Genomic DNA, 23,543 nt, shown 5'->3' with positions numbered 1-23,543 from the left:
GAACTTCCAATGGGCGGACAACTTGTAATGTAAGGCTGATTAATAGATGGCTGTTAACCTGAAACGCACGTTCTGGTGGCTGAAGGGCTTGGTCTTGTGAGCTTGGCTGGGGTTCGTCAGTTTTACTCAAGACCTGAATGAAAGTACAGTTATCAAATATATGAGGGGCACAAATTTGGAAGAAATAGCTAATATTTTCTGTGAGTAAATGAAAAGCCAAATATATTTTCTTTTCAGTTGGACAATAAGGGGACTTTAATAAGTCACACGTTAATAGATAGAAATGTAAGGTCCTCCACCAAAATGAAAAACACACAGATGCAAATAACAAATTCCATCCATAGGACAGGTGACTTAAAAATCACACGTGTGGAAAAGGCTCTAAGATTTCAATATGAAGCATTAACGCAGTTTAACTTCTAAGGAAGTTAATGTGATCTTTGTTGCCTTAATGGATCACAATATACAGAATGAAAGTAATGATAGCGTTGCTGTAAATTAGCTAGACTATATCCAGAGTATCAGCCTTGGTTCTCGACACCACTGTCTTGAGTACAGAGGAAAACAATCAGATGAGGGAAGGGAATGATTTCATGTGAGGTGTGGTTGAATGACCTGAGCAATTTTACCCTTATCTTATAAATGAAAACTGAAGGAAGAACACGAGCTCTGGTTTAAAGTACTTGAAAGATAGTCACGGTGAAGAGAGACTATTATTATTATTATTATTATTATTTTCTTCTGGAGACTGTAATTAGGACCAGAAGTTAAGAAGGCAGATGTCAGGTCAGCATAAGAAATAAATGTTCTTTTTGTTTTTTAAAGTTCATTTATTTATTTGAGAGAGAGAGACACACACACACACAGAGAGAGACAGAGAAAGCGCGCATGAGCAGGGGAGTGGCAGAGAGAGAGGGAGAGAGAATCCCAAGCACAGAGCCCAACTCTGCTCGATCTAACCACTGTGAGATCATGACCTGAGCTGAAACCAAGAGTCGGACGCTTAAATGACTGAGCCACCTAGGTGCCCCAAGAAAGAAATTTTGTTTAAAAATAGTTATCCATCAAAATCCTCAAGGAGAAAGCAGGCAAAAACCTCTTTGATCTTGGCCGCAGCAACTTCTTACTCAGCACGTCTCTGGAGGCAAGGGAAACAAAAACAAAAATAAACTACTGGGACCTCATCAAATAAAAAGCTTCTGCACAGCGAAGGAAACAATCAGCAAAACTAAAAGGCAACTGACAGAATGGGAGAAGATATTGGCAAATGACACATCAGATAAAGGGCTAGTATCCAACATCTACAAAGAACTCCGCAAACTCAACACCCAAAAAACAAATAATCCAGTGAAGAAATGGGTAAAGACGTGAATAAACACTTTTCCAAAGAAGACATCCAGATGGCCAACTGACACATGAAAAAATGCTCAACATTGCTTATCATCAGGGAAATACAAATCAAAACCACAATGAGATATCACCTCACACCTGTCAGAATGGCTAACATTAACAACTCAGGCAACAAATGATGTTGGCGAGGATGCGGAGAAAGAGGATCTCTTTTGCACTGCTGGTGCAAATGCAAGCTGGTACAGCCCCTCTGCAAACAGTGTGAAAACACTATGGAGCTTCCTCAAAAAATTAAAAATAGAACTACCCTCCGACCCAGCAATTGCACTACTAGGTATTTATCCAAGGGATACAGGTATGCTGTTTCAAAGGGACACATGCACCCCCATATTTATAGCAGCACTATCGACAATAATCAAAGTAGGGAAAGAGCCCAAATGTCCATTGATGGATGAATGGATAAAGATGTGGTATATATACACAATGGAGTACTATTTGGCAATCAAACAGAATGAAATCTTGCCATTTACAAGTACATGGATGGAACTAGAAGGTATTATGCTAAGTGAAATTAGTCAGAGAAAGACAAATATCATATGACTTCACACATATGAGGACTTTAAGACACAGAACAGATGAACATAAGGGAAGGGAAGCAAAAATCATATAAAAACAGGGAGGGGGACAAAACAGAAGAGACTCTTAAACATGGAGAACAAACAGAGGGCTCCTGGAGGGGTTGTGGGAGGGGGGATGGGCTAAATGGGTAAGAGGCAATAAGAAATCTGCTCCTGAAATCATTGTTGCAATATATGCTAACTAATTTGGATGTAAATTAAAAAATAAAAAGTAATAAAAAAAAGAACTGAAAAAAAATAAAATTAAAATAAAAAAATAGTTATCACGGTAATACACACACATGCACACACACACAGTTTACAGAGAAAAATATACTATAAAGCACATAATTACAAACAAACTACAGTTATCTTCCCACACCCCACCTTAATACTTGCTCACTAGAAGTAAACCTCTTAGGACTATTTTCATTTATTCTTCTGGTATGCCCCTCTATTTCAAAATATCATGCATACTCTGCTTTTTAAAAGAAACACCCTCAGCGTGTCTGGGTGGCTCAGTTGGCTAAGCATCAGACTCTTGGTTTTGGCTTAGGTCATGATCTCGAGGTTCGTGAGATCGAGCCCTGCAGCAGGCTCTGTGAGGACAGCATAGAACCTGCTTGGGATTCTCTTTCTCCCCATCCCTTGCCTGCACACACTCTCTCTTTTTCAAAATAAATGAATAAACATTAAAAAAACCCAGAAAGTATTGTCACAAATGGCAAGATTTTGTTCTTTTTATGACTGAGTAGTCCTCCTTCGTAGTATATAGCATATAGTATATAGTATATAGTATACAGTATATAGTATATATATATATATATTTATATATATACACACACACACATACACATATACACACACACACCACATTATATATATGTGTATTTATACACACACACACACACACACACACAGCACATATTCTTTATCCATTCTATTGTACACGTAGGTTGCCTCCATATCATGGCTATTGTAAAAAATGCTACAATGAACATAGGGATGTACATATATTTCCAAATTAGTGTTTTCATTTTCTTCAGATAGGTACCCAGTAGTGAAATTACTGAATTATATAGTATCTCTATTTTTAATTGTTTAAGGAAATTCCATACTGTTTTTCATAGTGACTGCACCAGTTTATATTCCCACCAATAGTGCACAAGGATTCCCATTTCTTAGCATTCTCACCTATACTTGTTATTTTTTGTCTATTTTGTAGTAGCCATTCTGAGAGGTAAGATAATATCTCCTTGTGGTTTTTATTTGAATTTCCCTGATACTTAGTGATGTTGAACATCTTTTCATGTGCCTGTTGGCCATCTGTATGTTTACTTTGGAAAATGTGTATTTAGATCCCCTGCCCATTCTTTTATTTTTTTAATGTTTATTTATTTATTTTGAGAAAGAGAATGAGAGTGTGAGTGAGCGGGGCAGGGGTGGAGAAAGAGTGCAGGAGGGAATGCTAAGCAGGCTCCTCACTGACAGCACAGAGACCCTCTTGGGGCTCGAACTCACGAACCATGAGATGATGCCCTAAGCTGAAACCAGGAGTCTGATGCTTAACCAGCTGAGCCACCCAGGTGCCCCTCTTCTGCCCATTCTTTAATTGGGTTTTCTTGTGTGAGTTTTTTTATATAGTTTGGATATTAACTCCTTCTTGGATATATGATTGACAAATATCTTCTCCCATTGATCAGGTTGCCCTTTCATTTAGTTGACTGTTTCCTTCACTGTACAGAAGGTTTTTAGTTTGATAAACTCCCAATAGCTTAGCTTTGCTTTTGTTTTCCTTACCTTTGGAGTCAGGTCCAAAAACAATTGCTAAGATCAATGTTAAGGAGCTTATCACCTATATTTTCTTCCTGGGATTTTATGATTTGAGATCTTACATTCAAATCTTTAATCCATTTTGAGTCCTAATTTATGTATATGGTGTAAAATAGTGGTCCAATTTCTTCTGTCCTTCCGGCCTGCTTTCCTTCTTTTTGCATGTAGCTGTCCAGTTTACCCAGCAGCATATACTGAAGAGACTATCCTGTCACCATTGTATATCCTTGCATCTTTTGTAGTGAATCAGCTGGCCATATGTATGTGCATTTATTTCTGGCCTCTTTATTCTGTTCCACTGCTCTGTGGAATAGAGCAGCTCTGTGTCTGTTTTTATGCCATACTGTTTTGATTACTACACCTTCATAGTATAATTTGAAAGCAAAGAGAGTGATACATCTGAGATCCTCCTTCTGAGGATGGTTTAGACAATTCAGGGTCTTTTGTGGTTCCTTACAAAGTTATCTGTTCTAGTTCTGTGAAAAATGCGATTGGATTTTTGACACAGATTATATTGAATCTGTAGATTGTTTTGGATAGTATGGACATTTTTAAAAAATTTACTTACTTTTGATAAACAGAGCATGAGGTGGGGAGGGGCAGAGAGAGAAGGAGACACAGAATCCAAAGCAGTCTCCAGGCTCTGAGTCAGTGCTCAGCACAGAGCCCAATGCAGGGCTCAAACCCACAAACCATGAGATCATGACCTGAGCTGAAGTCAGACACTTAACCAATTGAGCCACACAGGTGCCCCAGATAGTAGAGACATTTTAACAATATTTATTCTTCAAATTCATAAGTATGGAATATCTTTCCATTTGTGTCTCCAATTTTTTTCATCAATGTCTTACAGTTTTCAGTGTATAGATCTTTCATCTCCTTAGTTGAATTTATTCCTAGGTATTTTATTTTTTTGGATACAATTGAAATAGAATTGTTTTCTTGGTTTCTCTTTCTAGTAGTTCGTTTTTACTTCTAGAAATGCAACAGATTTTTGTTACTAACTTTGTATCCTGCAAATTTACTGGTTTTATTTATGAGTTCTAACAGATTTTTGGCGAAGTTTGGGTTTTATGTATATAGTATTATTTCATCTGCAAATAGTGACACTTTTACTTCTTTATTTCAAATTTGTATGCCTTTTATTTCTTTTTCCTGCCTAATTGCTGTGGCTGGGACACCCAATGTTAAGTTGAATGAAAATGGGAATAATGGGCATCCTTGTCATGTTCCTGATTTCAAACAAAAGCTTTCAACTTGTCCTTGGTCCTTGTCTGTTTCTGGTACCAGGGTAATGCTGGCCTTATAAAATGAGTTTGGATACTTCTCTCTTCTTCAATGTTTTGGAAGAGTTTGAGAGGGGTAGCTATATTAAATCATCCTGGAATGTTTGGTAGAACTTACCAGTGAGAAGCCATCTGATCCTGGATTTTGTTTGTTAGGACATGTTACTGATTCAATCTCCTTATGAGTAATTTGTTTATTCAGATTTTCTATCTCTTCATGATTTACTCTGAGAAGATTTAAATTTCTACAAATCTGTTCACATCTTTTAGATTGTTCAATTTGTTGGCATATTCCTAGTAGTCTTATGATCCTTTATATTTCTGTGGTATGAATTGTAACTTCTATCTCATTTCTGATCTCATTTATTGGAACGAACTCTCTTTTTTCTTGGTAGATGTTTGTCAATCTTTATCTTTTCGAAGAAACAGCTTTTAGTCTCATTGATCATTTCTATTGTGTTTTTTGTCTCTATTTTATTTATTTTTGTTTTGATCTTTTTTCTTTTCTTCCCTCTACTAAGTTGGACTTTCTTATTCTCTTTTTTCAGTTCCAATGTGAAGTTATTTGAGATTTCTCTCATTTCTTGAGTAGGTTTGTATTGCTATGAACTTCTCTTTTATAACAGCTTTTGCTGCATCCCATGGATTTTGATACGTTGCATTTCTCTTTTCATCTGTCTTAGGTAATTTTTTTATTTCTCCCTTGATTTATTTTATGACCCAGTAGTTGTTCAGGAACATGTTGTTTAATTTTCATGTATTTGTACTTTTTCCATTTTTCTTCTTCTTATTTATATCTAGTTTTATAACACTGTGGCAAAACAAATGTTTGAATTGCTGTCAATTTCTCCCACTAGGTCTGTTAATATTTGCTTTATATATTTTGGTGCTCTATGTTGGGGGCTATATATTTATAAATGCTATATCTTCTTGCTGTATTGATCCCTTTATCATTATGCACTGTCCCTCTTTGTCTCTTATTACAGTCTTTGTTTTAAAGTCTACTTTGTCTGATATGAATACAGCTACACCAGCTTTCTTTTCATTTCCATTGCATGAAATATTTTTTTCCATCCCTTCACTTTTAGTCTGTTTGTATCGTTGCTCCTGAAGTGAGTGTGTTGTAGAGAGTATATAGATGTGTCCCATTTTTTTGAAGCTATTCAGCCACTCTGTGTCTTTTGATTGGAGAATTTACTCTATTTTTAGAGTAATTATTGATAGATATGTATTGACTGTCATTTTGTTAATTGTTTTCTGGTTGTTTTTATAGTTTCTCTCTGTTCCTTTATTTTTCTCTTTCTCTCTTCCTTTGTGGTTTGATGATTTTTTTTTGTGTTATGTTTAGATTACTTTCACATTTTCTTTTGTGTATTTACTATAAATTTTTTCTTTGTGGTTTTGGTGAAGTTCACATTTTTCATTCTATGTTTACAATAGTCTATTTTAAGTTGATAGAAACTTAAGTTTATATATATTCCATAACTCTATATTTGTAGTCACCTGCTCATATTTTATTTTTCTGATGTCACTTTCTATGTCTTTTTATTTTATGTATCTCTTCACTAGTTATTGTAGTTTTAGTCGATTTTACAACTTATGTCTTTTGACTTTCTTAGTAGCTTATAAGTAATTAATCCACAACCTTTACTATATATTTACCTTTCCAGTGAGATTTTTTTACTTTTGTGTGCTTTCTTATTATTAATGAGTGCCATTTTTTTTTTTTTTTTTTTTTTTTTTTAGTTTAACAAAATCCCTTCACTATTGTTTCTAAGGACAGTTTCGTAGTGATGAACCCTTTTAGCTTTTGCTTGTCTTGGAAACTTTTTATTTCTCTTTCAAATATGAATGATAACCTTGCTGGATAGAGTATTCTTGATTGTAAGCTTTTTTCTTTTCAGCACTTTGAACATGTCATGGTACTCTAGCCTTGTTTGCAAAGTTTCTGCTGAGAAATCTGCTGATTGCCTTAGGGGGTTGGTTTCCTTGTACATAACAAGGCATGTATTACACTATTGTTTTCTAATTTCAACAACTATTGTTAAGAAGTCTGTGTATATTCTGAATTTGTTTGTTGGTTTTCCTTCTGATAATTTTTCAATAAATTCTCTCTATTCTTATTAGTCTGAAATTTCTCAATGATATTCATTAATGTGCAAATTTTTAAATTCATTGTATGGGAGACTTTAGCAACTTCAACTTCCCAATTCTGGGAAATTTTTATGTTCTTCATTAGTTTTTTGAAAACAAATTTTGGATGTCTGTTTTTTCATTTCCTTTCTAGAACTTTTATTAGTCAAACGTTGTACCTGCATCTTCTATTTTTCTTATGTTGTCTTTTTTATTGTTAATCTCTTTGAATTTTTTTCTATATTCTGGAATGTTCCACAATTTTATCATTCAGTTAGTCTATCAAAATTTTTATTTCCATTACTGTATTTTGAATTCCAAAGAGCTATTCCTCATTCTTTAAAAATTCTGTTCTTATAGCATTCTGTTTTTTATTTTATGAATCTTATCTGTTTGAGAATAATTTACTATTAATATCCTCTGCATTATCTGTCTGCTCCAAGTTCCTTTTTCTTGACTCCAAGCTCTCAAATACTGTGTAGTTCTGACATTTCTTATTAACATAAAACAGTACCCTCCAAGAAACTTTTACACAACAATAAATTTGTAATATAACATATTATGTCACACAGTATATTACAGTTAAATATGTGAAACACAAAGGGGTTAATAGGCTAACATACCAATGACTAATAAGTACTGTTTTCTAGTCACCCTGCTGAAATGTATTACGTATATTTTCCAATTAATACCCACAACTCCATTGATATTTGTCCCCATTTTTCTGATTGAGATAGTAAGATACAGAGAAATTATGTAACTTGTTCAATTTACACAGCTAGTGGAACCAGGATTTTAACCCAGGTCTGTGGGAATCGAAGTCTAAGACTGTGACTATCTCTCAAGATTGCACTCCATGTAACCTACAGAGACCATTGGCTTTAATTTGTAGTACACAATGCCTGCAAATAACTCACATTCCAGGACATCTAGTACAATTAGTAATCATGGAAACATTAACCCTTTGTGGCTGCTGTATGGGTGTTGGACATTGTAATTTATGGCTATTTTGTGGTTCACTATTCACATTCATTTATTATTTAATTAAAAAATTATATGCTCCACAGGCATTTGAAGACCTATAAATTTATGATGGTCTGGGTCAACCCCTCTTGAACATTATAAAATCATATTGCACTTTCCTCCATATTGCCTTTACTCACAATTATGTTTATATATTACACATATATAATTTACTAAATATATCATATAGATGGTCCCTGCCTTACAATGGTTTGACTTATAAATTTTCAAGTTTACGATAGTGATAAAGAAATATGCATTCAGTACAAATCATGCTTCAAGTTTCGAATTTGGATCTTTTCCTGGGCTACCAAAATGTGGTACAATACTCTTCTGTGATGCAGGACAGGGGCTAGCTGCAGTTCCCAGTCATATGTGTGATCACAAGGATAAACAACAATGTACTTACAATGTAAGTACTTGCAATGTACTTACATTCTGTACCCATATGACCCATTCTGTTTTATACTTTCAGTGCAGTATTCAGTAAATTACATGAGACATTCAGCACTTTATTATAAAACAGGCTTTGTGTTGGACGATTTGGTCCGACTCCAGGCTAAGGTAAATGTTCTGAGCATCTAAACCTGAAGCTAGGCTAAGCTATAATGTTCAATAGGTTAGGTGTATTAAGTGCTTTGTCAACTTACCATGAGTTTATTGGGACAAAACCTCATCATTAAGGAAGATCTGTATATAAAAATATAATATACATACATATATATGAGCATGTTTATATACTTTTGTACATAGCTTATAGCTTGCTGCTTTCAGGTTGCATTGTTCAAATAGCTAGAAGGGTAGAGGATTCAAATTCTTATTATCAGTTTTTTTTTCTTTTTTTTTTTTTTAAAGATTTATTGTTATGGACGTTACTGAGGAATCACCATATTTTTATTTTTCAGAAGGGAATTTGTTACTGGTGTTGGTACCATAAAATCATATCAAGATACAGAGCAGGTGCCAGTTCCCATCATAGAGACACATTTGTTCTCCAGGAAGAGAACTTGTATTTTAAACACTTATTTTGAGAGAGTAGAAATGTTAAGGACAGGACTTTGGGATAAATTTAAGTTATTCCACCAGATGTCACTCTTTCTCTTTTAGTGAAAATGGCTTGCCATCAAATCATTTCTAAGATATTGTAAATAAATAGAAATGAAGTAAATTTCCTTTGTATGAGTGACTCAACCTGCACAAAATGTTGTCAACTAAGAGGCACATTTTGATATTCAACCCTGTCCTGCATATCATCTTTGCTATTGGCACAGTACAGACTTCTTAGCAAAGAGCCTGATGTGGATAGTATTGATATATGTTTTAAAACAAGCAGTTCAAGTACAGTTTAATAGTCTGCTTGTGTCTAAAGGAAAATGTGAGTAAAAGTAATTCTTATGTTTAGAAAAAAAAAAAGGGTTTCAATTATAGTCTACCAAGTCTCACATTCACCTTATTATTTGCTCATTTATTCTTCAGGGTCATTGAACTTCCCAACTTTATGGACCCAAATATAGAAGATGAGTTCTAAAAACACCAGAAAGGAGATTGAGAGAAATATAGAAAATCTTCCCACCTCAACATGGAAGCCTAAAATTTATTTGTTAGTATCATCTTACTGTGGGATTATCTGTCATCCATTTCAATAACTAGATCAAATACGGAGGGCTCAGTTTGATTTTTCATGGGATAAGTGTGAGGGTCAGTTTAATCTCAAGCTGTTTTCATTGTCACGTCATGTTTTATTTTCTTGCCTAAAATGCCTTAGCCATGAGTACTTGAGAACAGATAAATAAGTGGTGATAAGTACAAAACAGAACATTTAGAAGTTTTATTTAAAAAAAATTTTTTTTAACGTTTATTTATTTTTGGGACAGAGGGGCAGTGAGAGAGGGAGACACAGAATCGGAAGCAGGCTCCAGGCTCTGAGCCATCAGCCCAGAGCCCGACGCGGGGCTCAAACTCACAGACCTCGAGATCGTGACCTGAGCTGAAGCCAGACGCTTAACGACTGAGCCACCCAGGCGCCCCTAGAATAGTTTTATATTCTTCCAGAAGCCAGTGTCCTTTCTACCAAATGTATTTGAAGATGTACACCTGCCAACTCAACAAAGAGGCAATTTGACGATTAATTTATTTAACAAAATGAAGACCCAAAGACATGAAAGATAAGGTCCCAGTCCTCAAGAACTTTCCTGTCTAATGAGAGAGCAGGATAAGTAGGAGGGTGTAATGCACTCTTAGGGCAATAGCAGATGTACCCATATGTGTAAACACCATAGGCTGACGAGTAAAAGGAGAGTGTTTGAATTCATATTCTAGAAGCCCAGCTGCCTACTGAGTCAGAAATTTTACTTATGAAAGTTCATTAACATTAGACCATGAAGAAACTACCAAGTTTGGGATATACCCTAAGTCAATAAATAATTTTAAGGCAGGGGCATCTGGATAGTTCAGTTGGTTAAGTGACTCTTGATTTCTGCTCAGGTCACGATCTTACGGTTTGTGAGACTGAGCCCCTCATGGGGCTCTGTACTGACAGCACGGATGATTCTTGCTTGGACTTCTGTTTCTTTGCCCCTTCCCCCCCAAAATAAATAAAATAAAACTTAAAAACTAGTGGAAGGCAGGTACATTGTACAATTGCACATCTAAGAGATGTATTTCAAAATAACGTTTTATTCAAGCAGAAATGAAAATAAGTTTAATTTTTAAAGGTTTCCTATAAGCTCTTAGGCCTAACACCTCCCTGTCAGACTGAATTTGGAAAAAAACATGACACTTCCTTCTCTACCCTAAGTAATCTATTATTTTAATAACATAAATCTGAATGTGGGATGTCAATTGAGAATGGCAATCAAGTCTTTTTTCCCTTTGTAGATGTTTGATAGATCTTCACATAGACCAGATATTTCTTGTCACATGCAACTTTCATCCCCACTAGATAATTGCGTATATTGATTTTAGCATTTTAACCAAAAGAAATGGTTACGTTTCTTCTTGTAATCATTTTAAGTATTTTTAAATTATTTTTTAATATTTATTTTTTGAGAGGGAAAGAGAGCAAGCAGGGAGGGGCAGAGAGAGAGAGGGAGACACAGAATCTGAAACAGGCTCCAGGCTCTGAACTCTCAGCATAGAGCCCGGCACAGGGCTCGAATTCATGGACCGCGAGATCATGACCTGAGCTGAAGTCGGAGGCTCGACCGACTGAGCCACTCAGGCAGCCCCATTTTAAGTGTTTTAATTCTTGGCCAAGGCAATGGCAATTTTTTAAAGGGAAGTTTTTATTTTATTTTTTCATTGTTAATGCATACAGATCATGTACCCACATATATAGAGATATAGTGTTTTCCCTTTGAAGCTTTGAAAAATTTTAAAAATGGATAAGAAATATCAAAAACCAGCCTTATTTGTTCTAAAAGCAATAAATGAAGAAGAGGAGGGAGCAAAAGGAAGCCAAATATCCCACCATTGATAACTGACAATATAAATTATAGAATTTTCATAAAATGGAATGGTAAACCATCATTAAAAATGATTTTGTGGAGACCAGTTAGTGATAAGTAAGTATATTCATGGTATGCTTAGGATGTGATTCAAATTTGTTTTGTAGAAAAACCTGGGTGTAGTTTCGCTAATCTGTACTTTCTAAATTTTATAAAAGGAATTCATAATCTACTTGTAATAAGAAAAAAATGTAGTAGAGTTTGCGTGTATCTTCCCTTTTTTTAATTTTTGAAAAGTAAACTCATTATTCTCCTTTTACAAAAGAATTCTGTGATTTCAAAGAGATATATTCTATCTTGAAGCCATTGTATATAGATATCTAGTGAGTACTTTAAAAGTATTTATTAGTTATTTTATTTTAGTGGTAATGAGTATTAATTATGTCCCTAAGGGAAAGAGAAATGACTGAGGCCTCACGCCACAGAATCCTCAGCCACTTGGATTTTCAGGGGATATATGCAGAGATTGTATTACAGATAAATGTGCATGTTATTTTTCGTATAAACGTTTGTCCCCGAACTTCTAATCCAGCGAAATCCATTGCCCACATGTGCTTCTCAAACACTTCCTGTTCTCCTAAAAACCCCACGTTGCTTCCTCCTGGCCTTCTTTTCTCTAGGCCTCAGCCTTTTCCTCTTGCTAAAAGCTATATTCCCCACAACTGTGCTTTGGTATCAGAAGTCCACTGTCTGTGTCTCCTTCTGGAGGGTGAAGGAGCTCCCATAAGACATTTGAGTATACTTTGTCAAAATGACGGCTGACTCACTTCCTGAATAATTTCTTCTATTCTCTCATCTCATGGTTATGGAATGGTAGCAGAATACAGAGGCAGCCAAAATATGTGGAACATGGTTAGTAAGAAAAGCATAAGCAGCAAATACAACCTTTGTATGAAAAACACACATGCTCGTGTACCCCTAGAGTAAGAAACACAACGCTTTTGATGTGATACTGGTGTGGATCAGAAAACGTCCTCAATGTCCGCAATTAATTTTGATTCCTGTCACTGTTCAAATTTCAGAGGGCAGTGGTTGTCTTTGAGCGATTGCTATTTTGACTAGACTTCAAATGGTCTCCTCTAGGTTAGCGAGCCTCATTTCAGGTCCCTGTTTACTGGCCCAGCTACCTTGATATGAACAGAGACTGTGCAAGGGGCATTCACTTCCTGACTCCATCTTATACACACTCTTCCCCCAAGCATCACCTGGAGCCATAGCCCCAACACACCCTGGGGGCAACCAGTGCTACCATCTGGGATAGGAACATCCAACATACATGACTTTCATAATGAGAAAGTAGTTTACAAACGCTCTTCCTGTTACTTCAGGCTTCCAGACCTATAGCTGATTCTTCGTCATGTCTGAGCACAATGGAAATTCTCTTTACTCAGTGTGATCACATTTTCTTTCCACTATTTTTCTCGCTTTGTGGATTTATATATAAAATTTTACCGCTCTACTCACATGCGTTTGTTCCGGTTTCTTATTTTTTAGATATATTGGGACATCAGTTCCTCGTGTTTGGACATGGATTCGGAACCGTTTCACATTGACTGGCTCAGGTTTGGAAGGTCCATCCCTCCAGCAAGGATTTTCTGAACTGCTCGCCTCCTTTTTGGTGTGTTTTTTTCAAACATGAATTGAGATCTTTCACAATCTAGTCACATGGAACAACTTCTTATCAGTTTCCAGAATGTGATATGGTCTTCTCACTTCTTGCCAAGCTGTTCCCTCAGCCTGGAAAGTTTCCCCTACTGCTCACTTTGGCTTGACTAACTCCTCCAGGCTTCAATGTTGATTCCTTTGCTAAAGGTGTCTCTCCTCACCTCCTTCCCCAGTTGACCCTTGCAATACCAGCGTAGACTTGGAAACTTGCATAAAAAGTTTCTCTAGATCTTGGTCAGGTTGGCCAATTCTGCTTACAAATCTAGTCTCTTTCTCATCTAGTTGACTTCCCGTGGTGACTCCCTAAAGGTGGAGGTGGGATGGGGGAAGAAAACCCTTTTAGTATCCCTCCTCCTCTTCATCACCCACAAAAAAAGGTATCTTCCCAGTCAGATAATAGAGAGTCGAAAAAAGACACTTTGGAGGTGGCCTAGTCAGAAAGATAAAATAAATTTCTAACGTCGTCATCTTAGAAACACAGCATACATTCTCTCATCTGTTTCAAAATCTCTTTTTTCTTACTTCTGCCCATTGTTAATTCTTTCCCCAGTATATTCATCATCAAACTATTAATTCCTCTCTCTGAAATATCCCTTCTCTTCCATTCTCCATGTCAATGACTTAAAAGAGTCATCTTTCTTTTTTTCTTTACAAACACGACACCATTTAAAAATTTTAATGAATTACCTTTTTCCTTAATGACCTTCCCCTGAAGCTTTTCCTTATTTGGCTTCAGTCTTGGCTCAGAGATCTCAGGATTCCTCAGGATGTAGGGCCTGGACATGATTCTGGTATTATCACACTCTTGTATCTCAGTCATGGTTTCCCAAATCCGGTGTCTTCTCTCTTGGTTTGCTCATTTGCTTTTGCTGCAGTTCACTCAGAAGGAGCTCCCTAAAAAAGAATTCATAGCAGGTAAGTTCTCACAGATCATACTTGTTTGTAAATGTCTTCATTCTATCGTCTACTGCTTAAAAGACTGGGCATAAAATTCTAGGCTAAAATTTACTTCTCCCAAATTTGAGAATGTTCTCTGTGATCTTCTTTCTAGTAATGAAACTTGGTTTAAAATGCCTTACGTCATGTGATTCTCCATTTCTGAGTGGGTGATATTTATTCTTTCTGAAGCTTTTAGTTACTACTCCTCATTCCTACTATGAAATTTCAAAAAGATATGCTTTGTTGAGATCCCTTTTTCATCTGTTACACTAGACACTCTTCAATCAGTAGAATAATGTATATTCACACTGGGAGATTTTGTTCTAAAGTGCCTTTATGAGGACTTATAGTCAATGATTAAGAGTGAGAGTTCCAGAGTTCTGAAGCACAGTGTTTAACATTAGGCAATTTTTACTTTATTTTTTTATGTTTTTGAAGTTTATTTATTTATTTTGAGAGAAACAGACAACACTGTCTATTCCTCAGTTTTCTTACCTGAAAATTAGTATGATGATATAACCTATCTTATAGAGGCCTTATAGGATTAAATAAGAGAGGATGTGTGAAGCTTCTAAAGAACATTGCCAGCCAGTCATTTTTATTTTAGACTTGAGTTTACACAAAATGGATCCTGCCTTTCATGGAAGATATTACAGTTCACCAAAGAGAGATTAAGCATGACAAATCAAAGCAAAATATCATATATAATAGGGAATTTGCTTAAGGAAATGAGGAAACTGTTGCAGTTTTTAATTTCCTGAGCTTTGTTGCAAAACACAATGGGTGAATTAAACAATGATCACTGAGTGGAGGAAGCCTAGACTTCCAAATCCAGGCTCTTGTATCAAATGATTTTATGGGGACTACTAAGTAAACAAGAGGTTTTATGCAGTTCTGTTTATCTGACGCCGAGATACCCATCTGCCACTCACCACCTTGCCTTTCCTAATCTTTGAAGGTGGACAGAAACATTTTCCGATAGTCGCGTGAAATTTTTCTATAAAAGACTCTTTCGATGCTTGGCCAGAGGGGAACCCTCATTCTACATAAGGATTTCGCACATTTTTCAGCCATGCCTGAGAAGAGAACATAAAATCCATCACTCAGGAACATCATTTGGATTTGTGACTCTCTCTGGAGGCCAGCGTGCTCATAAAACAATGAATGGATTAGATCCATTCAAACGTGGAGTTTTTCATTTATGACAGATGTAATATTGATAATATCCTTCATTTAATAAGTCATCCAAGTATAATTCAATGCAAGTTTCCAGTATAAATTACCAGCCATATTCATCTTGCTTGACTGTTTTATAACACCGAAGAGGAGCAGGCACAACCACATAAAAATTCCATGTTGAAATCTAGAAGGAAGGCTGCTTCTGCAGCCGGTCTGGCTACTCCCGCTTTGAGAAGTGACATAGTTTGGTCTCTGCCAGTAAGTCAGCTCTTGCAAGCCTAGCTCCGTCTGGCTGTGAGTGATTTGCGGCCAGACAGGTAACAGTGGGGAAAGGAAGGAATTCCTTTAAAAAGCTTTATCAAGGCTGTCCGCTTTCCTTTATCACGACACAGCTCTTTCCCACTGGTTTCCCCTGTAATGGATTTCTGCCTGTTCTAAGTCACTGTGATTTAGAACACAGACAGCAATATCTGTTCTTTTTAGAACATGTAGATGCCTGTGAAGTAATGGCTGGTCTGAGAATCGTTGAGGGGACCAAATAGCAAAGGATCAAAGTCCGAATGAAATAGGTATGCTGATACAGTATCGAATGCAGAAATATAGATTATATGCGGTTAGGATTATACGAAGTAGAGACAGATGAAGACAAAAATCCATGTGGAAACAGGATTAGACCTAGTGTTCTTACTTCCGTACCTCGAATTCTCTATTTAACCACCCCAAACTAGTTCTGCATTAATAGGGGACTATACCCTCTAAGATCACTACGTACGGTAATAGCCAAATCTATTTTTCACAATTTTAGCTTGATTTTTTTTTATTGCTTTTGACCAAAGTAATCAAATCCATCTTCTTTAACCTCTTCCTTGGTTTCTAAGGTATTACAGACTTTAAAACCTGCCATTTCTAAATCTTCTGTTTTCTGAGATTGCTTTTTCTGCCCTGTTGTTAGCTCTTTTTTGCTGGTGAGGACTTTCTTGTGGATGTGGGTGTTTAAGACTGTGCCTTGATTCTGTACGCTTTTCTCATTTTATTATCACAACTTGAGAAGTGACTCATGTCTTTTTCAAAGCCACCACGTTACGTCTATATGAATAATTTAAGCATCTATATATACACCTATGCTTTGGGAGTATCTATCCCTTTCACCTTCTTCAGATCCTGTATGTAGGTAGTCACGGAGTCATGTTGGTTGACTTCAGGAAGGCAGAACAATGGGAGACATCACTATCAAGAATATGAGCCTGGAAAACAGCTGAGTCTTGGCGAAACTCCCAGCCCTGACCCTTAGTAGTTGGGGGACTTTAGGGAAAGCTGTTAAACCATCTTGTTAAACACCCCCAAGAAGTGTGGTGAGGATCGAATTTGATAATATCTATAAATCATTTATCACAGTACTTAGCCCATAATATGTGCTCTGTAACTAGTTCTACTGGAAAGTTTTCCTGAGTGATAGGCTATATTCAGAAACTCAACATACTCCAAACGTGTGCATCTAAAACAGAATTGGTGGTATTTCCCTTGAACTGGCATTCTCACTCAACTTCCTCGTTTTGGTCAGCGGTAGCATCTTTCTCCATTTCCTCAATTAAAGTCTCCATGCGTGTAACTTTTCCTTACTTTGTTTCTGTCTATGGAATGCTTTTAATAATCATCCTTGCTTTTTCAGGACCGCCTTCCTAACTCAAGCCTACTGTGACATCACCCTGCACTATTCCACTTTTCATTTTCCCACAAGGTAAATTTCCAATCATCCAACTTTCAACTTTGACCTTGAACTTAATTATAGAGAGACTAGAAGTGTTTGATACAATGATCTCTACGTCTTTCCAACTCTGAAGTTTTATGGATTCTTAATTTAGTTTTATGATCCAATATAACTGTTTTTTTAAAAAATTTTAATGTCTACCTACCACCCACAGAAGAAACCTCACACTAATTTTCCAGCTTTAAAGATGTTTTCTGGGATGGCCCCATCTTACTGAGCAACTGTACCTTCCTTTAAGCCTCTGTCCCCCCTGTCATCCAGTCAGGCCACCATCTTCTATGCATGTTCCCTTGCATTATTCACACACTTGTCTTCATTGTTAATTAATTCCTGTCTCTCCCTGCTGCTCATTCTTTAGGAACCAGATCAGATAAAATCTAAGTAAGAATGATGTATGATAAATGAAAATGAGAAAATAAAATAACATTGGGCTGGGGCTTCACTACTGGTCTGTCAGGTTTTCTTTCTTATGAACGCTCTTCTTATGAAGGGCATGACAAGTGCTGGTACTCCTATATCTGCATCCTTCCAACTATTAAACCCCATGGAGAACCCTGACTGGCCCAGATTGGTTCAGTCCACTTGGAATGACAAGGCCTGGCCAGTGTGTTCCCCTGTCAGTGGTTGGCAGTGGTTTTATGGCTCTAGACAAAGCACAAAGAATGTGTTACCAGAAGTGAGAAGGAACATTGCACAAACCAAAACAAGATGTTCATGATACCCTATGGGCTCAATTCGCATACTACATCATTCCCAAATGTGTACCTAAGCACATTCATTCATCCATTCAATGACCATAATATAGTTTGGTCTACCTGAGGCCAAATATCAAGCCATTAAGATTTCTGGCAGGCACATCCAGCTGTCTAGCAAATATCCATGTTCCCCTTCCATAATGGAGATTATTTGCTAAGAAGCCGTTGTACAGCTGACTACATGAGATGAACTCTTCTAAGTGGAATACGAGTGAAGGTATACCACTTCAAGCCGAACTGATAAAGAAACAAATGTGCCTTCTCTCCTTTCACTTTTCTTTTCTCCATGGGAAAGAGAAGTGTGTTTGCTTAATCTGTAAGCAAAATACCATGAGACCTGGAGGGGATGGTGGTGTCACAGTATGGAAAGATTCTTTGTCCTGAATCATGTGGAATGCTATATGCCAAACATTCTCACAGAATTGTTGTGCAAGAAAAAAAAAAAAAAAAAAAAAAAAATATATATATATATATATATATATACATTTGTATTATATTAAAACACTGACATATGGAGATCTCTCTGTTGTAGCAGCTAGTGTTATCCTAATGAAACAGAAAACATCCAACTAACTGACATGACTCAGATAAAAAGAGAAAAGGCTGGTTGTATTAAATGGAGTACGGCAGTGACCCACTCCTTCAGCGCATAATGGAATTTTCTTGAGGGCAAGGACTTTTCCTGTCTTTTTGAGGGTTGTACCCCCAATGCTAGAGTAGTTCCTGGCACATAGTAAGTGCTTAATAAATGTTTTCTGATTAAAGAAGTATTGGTTTTCTATCGTTGTATAACAAATTAGTACAAGCTTGGTAACTTAAGCAACACACTTAGGAGCTCACAGTTTTCCATGAGTCAGAAATCTGGGAACGGCCACTATAGCTAGACTATCTGCTCACGATCTCACAGGGGTTTAAGTGAGGGGCTTCCCTTGGCTGGAGTTTCATCTGAGGCCCAGTGTCCTCTTCACAAACTTATGTGGCCCTAGCCACAATTCGTTTTCTTGCAACAGTAAAACTCACGGTAGTTTGCTTGTTCGAGGTTAGTAGGAAAGAGAATTTTTGACTCCTAAACCCTCTTTCAAAATCATCAATGGATTAGGTCAGGCCCACCCAGTAAAATCTTTCTCTGTATTAATTTACAGCCAACTAATTGTAGGCCCTAATTACATCTGAAATGTCCATCCACGCTTGCTATAAAATGTAACCTGACCAGGGCCATGACTATCCCATTGCATTTTCCATATCCCTTTGGTCAGAAGCCAGTTCTAGGTCCTGCCCACACTTGCTATACTAGAGTGTTACTCATTTGATGTTATCATAGGATTCTATCTACCACAAAGGGCCAAAGCTATTGAAAATATGTTTACACTTTAAAAGCCTGGTACATGACATTATTCGAAAATGGAGCTGGTGACTGCTTGGAAGTTTAGTATAACATATTTTCAGTGATTTTAAAGGTTTAGATTTAGGAAGTGCTATAAAGAAATTAGTAAACTTTAAGCAAGTGGTAAAATAAATATTAAACTGCCCGACATTTTTATGGATCTGGAGTAAGTATAACACAACATATACGCATATCCACATAGAAACTTGTTCACACACTTTAGGAAAATTATAAGATAGAATGTTCACTAAGTTATAATTAACCCATGGAAGAACATTAAATGCATATTACTAAGTGAAAGAAGCCAATGTGAAAAGGCTACATACTTGATTCTAACTATACGACATTCTGGAAAAGGTAAAACTATGGAGAGAGTAAACAGATCAGTGGTTGCCAAGGATTGTGAGGAGGAGAGAGATGACTAGGTAGAGGATTTTTAGGGCAGTGGGAAAACTGTACGATACTATTATGATGGATATATGTCATTATACATTTGTCCAAACCCATAGAATACACAACAGCAAGCGTAAACCCTGATGTAAATCGTGGATTTGGGGTGATTATATTGTGTCAGTGGAGAGTCATCAGTTATAACAAATGTACCACTCTGCTGGGGGATTTGATAAAGGGGGAGATTATGCACGTGTGGAGGCAGTAGGTGTAGGAAAAATGTCTGTGCCTTCTTCTCAATTTTGCCATGAATCTAAACTTGCTCTAAAAAAAATTGTCTTAAGTTACTGGAACTTAATTTCTGCCTTCTAGGGTAGAGGGTTTTGTTTGTTTGTTTGTTTGTTTGTTTTCCTTATCTTCTTGTTATGATCCTTTTGTCTACTCTGAGCAGGTTTGTGGGATTTTTAAAGTTATTCAGACAGAAAGTTACCTATATTTTCTTTTTGAGAAAATCCTGAAATCAGAAAAATCCATATGATGGTACTTAAGACTGGGATAGCAAATGTTCTCTTTGATAATATGATTCTGACTCAGATTGGCTATTATTTTTTCTTCATTTGTTCTTAGGGGATGCATGTGTTTGTGAGTTTTCCTGTGCAAGCATTTACTCACAAAATGCTAGAAACAGAAACTAGAGCTTTATGGCTTAATCTCAACTCCCTTGACTCCATTGACATTTTTCAATTCTTAGCATTTCACACTTTTGGAAATACACAGAGAATTCTTTGAATTGTGGAATTCTCTTGAGGGAAGCCTGGAACACCAACACCTGTGGGTGGGGGATAGTGTTCTTCCCAAAGAGAATGCATGGTCCCCATGGATCAGGCTAAGGAGAGGTCAGTCAGGGCTGAAATTGAGGATTCCTGGGGGAGTCAGAGGGATGGAAAAGTCATATCTTTTCTCTCTGGCCTCATTGAGTTGGCATATAGACTACAGGAGAAGAGGTGTATTTAGAAAGTTCACCTTGCCTATCCACCAAGACTTAAGCAGGACTCTATGAAGTAGAAGAAGAAAAGTATGACAGGGATGTTGAGCTTTTACTGCAGTGAGGCAGGGTAAGATCTAAGGGGGAAAAATGGTGCCAAGAGACCCTTGACTATAGATTCTGAAAATAACTACAACCGATTCTAAGTCTTCTGTATTATAATTCCTTTCTCTGGTTGCTTCTAGGAATAGTCTTCTTAGGCATCATATAGTCCTGTTGTTCTTTAGGGACTTGAAGGTTGAGGTTGTCACTGTACTTGGGGTGAAGGTAAAGAAGAGGGAAAAACACCCTCACCCTGAAACACACATGAATTGAAACTCAACTCAGAGCCAGGGAACAGGGTCCAGAGTTAAGATGTTGGTTTTTCCAAGTGACTGCTGAGTACCAGGAAAGATTTTGAGAACATATAACAACGGCTCTCAGCATTCCCAGAGGTACCTGGGAGTGGGAAATCTAATAAAAGCCTAGCATTCCTGAGTCAAACAGGATGAGTGCCTGTACCAAAATAAGTCAGTAAAAAAAGGAAGTACTTTATTTTGAAGTCACAGTCTTCTGCAGCCTGGAGAATATGAGTTAAAACATTTTCAATTTTCCTTTTTCTCTTTTCAATTTTTCTTGTTCTTTATCCAGCTCCTGATAAAACAAATGTCTTCAATTTTCCACCTGTGGGTGGGAAAACTTATGGCTTTATATTTCAGGTAAAGTCCTTGATTACATTTGACAAAAAGGCTGTAGAACAAGAAGAGCAGTGATGTTAGAGCACTTAAAGAATGGTAAGAACTTAAAATTGAAAATACATTATTTTTATAAATTAATTTCTGAATCTAATAGGTTACATATGCATTAATTTTATGTGTAAAATAAGCCAAGCTGTGTTTACAATATCACAACCTTAATAAAAAGATACAGTTTAGGGGCGCCTGGGTGGCGCAGTCGGTTAAGCGTCCGACTTCAACCAGGTCACGATCTCGCGGTCCGTGAGTTCGAGCCCCGCGTCAGGCTCTGGGCTGATGGCTCAGAGCCTGGAGCCTGTTTCCGATTCTGTGTCTCCCTCTCTCTCTGCCCCTCCCCCGTTCATGCTCTGTCTCTCTCTGTCCCAAAAATAAATAAACTTTGAAAAAAAAAAAAGATACAGTTTAAAAATTACTAGTATGGTGAGAGTATCAGAATATCTGCTAAAAAAATTACCATTTGGTAAAAAAAATTGTATGGAGACCTGGAAACATTCATAAACAAATGATATGTACTTAGGATTGTGTAAATCTCCATTTGGCTGAACGAACTTTTGAAAATATTTAGTGCTTTGAAAGTCATGCCCCTTGCTCCTTCTCCCTAGAAGATTCTCTGATATCTCATGCCAGGGGTGGATATCATAATTTGTGATACCTAGAAAAAAATTTCAGAAGGAATCTAGAAAAATTGTCGTGCATTTAAGGGATGACAGTGAGATCAGCTGACACATTAGCTATAGAGGGGAAAAGAAAATTCCTGACTAGGATGTAATGAAGAGCATCTAGCTGGTCATGAAACTGTAGAGGGGATTATCTCATGAGGGAAGAGGAGGAGAACTCGATTTCTTTCTTCCAGCTTTCCAGATTCTATGGATCTGACAATGTCCACCACTGCAGGTTGAATTACACTGGAGTCAGTTGGTTTAGTTTTTTATGTGCACTTTTTTAAAAACTTTTCACTGGCCAAATGCATTCTGCCCACACATCACTAACTTTCAAAAGAAAAGAAAAATTAAATTAATCATGCAGCTGCTTTATTCAAGTTGCCACTAAATATTCATAAGAGGGCGGGAACTTGAAGCACCCATATTTTTAGGGACACTAATAAAGCTTGGTGCAGCTATGAAAAGTACATGACAAGGTGTGACAGTGCTACAGCCCTTTCTTCTTTGATGGTATGATAACAACAAAGAAGTCAGTGATCTGGGCTGCTGCTATTTTATTTTATATTTTATTTTATTTTATTTTATATTTTATTTTATTTTATTTTATTTTATATTTTATTTTATTTTATATTTTATTTTATTTTATATTTTATTTTATTTTATTTTACTTTATTTTATTTTATTTTTTTGGCTTTTTCCAGTTGACAAAGAATATGTCTATGTGTTATTTCATTTACTCTCACCACAGAGTGGCAAAATGGTTATTAGTAATTATATCTTACAGATGAGACAATTAAGTTCAGGCAATGAAAACAGCTGGGCCAAGCTGACATAACTAGTTAATGGTAAAACAGAACCGGTTAATAAGGAAGGAGGCTTGGATCCAAGGCTTCTGGCTCCAAGGTTTATTTCCCTTTTGTATCAGGTACTGGTTTTACCTCAGAACTTTTTTGGAAAATAAGTTTTACAGGTTACAATGGAACGTTCTTACACCTCAGTGGAAACTGTCCGAATCGGAATTGTCGTCAAATGCAAGGGGGGAAAAAAAAACCAACTATGGTGTAATTAGAATATGGCAGGACATAACTTATTACTGCTTAGTTTAATACTATTTTCTGTACCTTTAAGGAAAGGGAAAATGCTGAATGGTGGCCTTTTCTGATCAAAAAGTGGTTTGTCCCCTCCTCTGAATCAATTTACCATGCTTTCAGTATCACCACAGTTTTCAGCTGAGCTTTTATTTGTGCGGGTAGAAGCTTCTTGAGACAATCTCT

The 23,543-nt window shown here is 36.7% G+C and overlaps 2 long non-coding RNA genes across 2 annotated transcripts in view; one reads left to right on the top strand and one right to left on the bottom strand.

Moving 5' to 3' along the window:
- Positions 1-15,937, bottom strand: part of LOC147571998 (uncharacterized) — a 60,393-nt gene extending 44,456 nt beyond the window's left edge. The window contains exons 1-2 of the long non-coding RNA XR_015246933.1: positions 15,636-15,937; positions 14,101-14,307 (exon numbers count right to left, since the gene is read on the bottom strand). This is a non-coding gene — a long non-coding RNA (uncharacterized LOC147571998). The remainder of the gene's footprint in view (positions 1-14,100; positions 14,308-15,635) is intronic.
- A 91-nt stretch (positions 15,938-16,028) lies between these two features.
- Positions 16,029-21,646, top strand: LOC147571997 (uncharacterized). The gene is made up of 3 exons (XR_015246609.1): positions 16,029-16,100; positions 17,201-17,269; positions 21,572-21,646. It is a non-coding gene; the product is annotated as an uncharacterized LOC147571997 (long non-coding RNA).
- Positions 21,647-23,543: the final 1,897 nt, after the last annotated feature.

This window comes from Puma concolor, chromosome F2, assembly GCF_028749965.1.
Source record: "Puma concolor isolate L17-30 chromosome F2, mPumCon1.1.hap2, whole genome shotgun sequence".
Classification (NCBI taxonomy): Eukaryota; Metazoa; Chordata; class Mammalia; order Carnivora; family Felidae; genus Puma; species Puma concolor.
The sequence above is the reverse complement of the archived record's forward strand: the minus strand, read 5'-3'. Positions and strand labels throughout refer to the sequence as shown.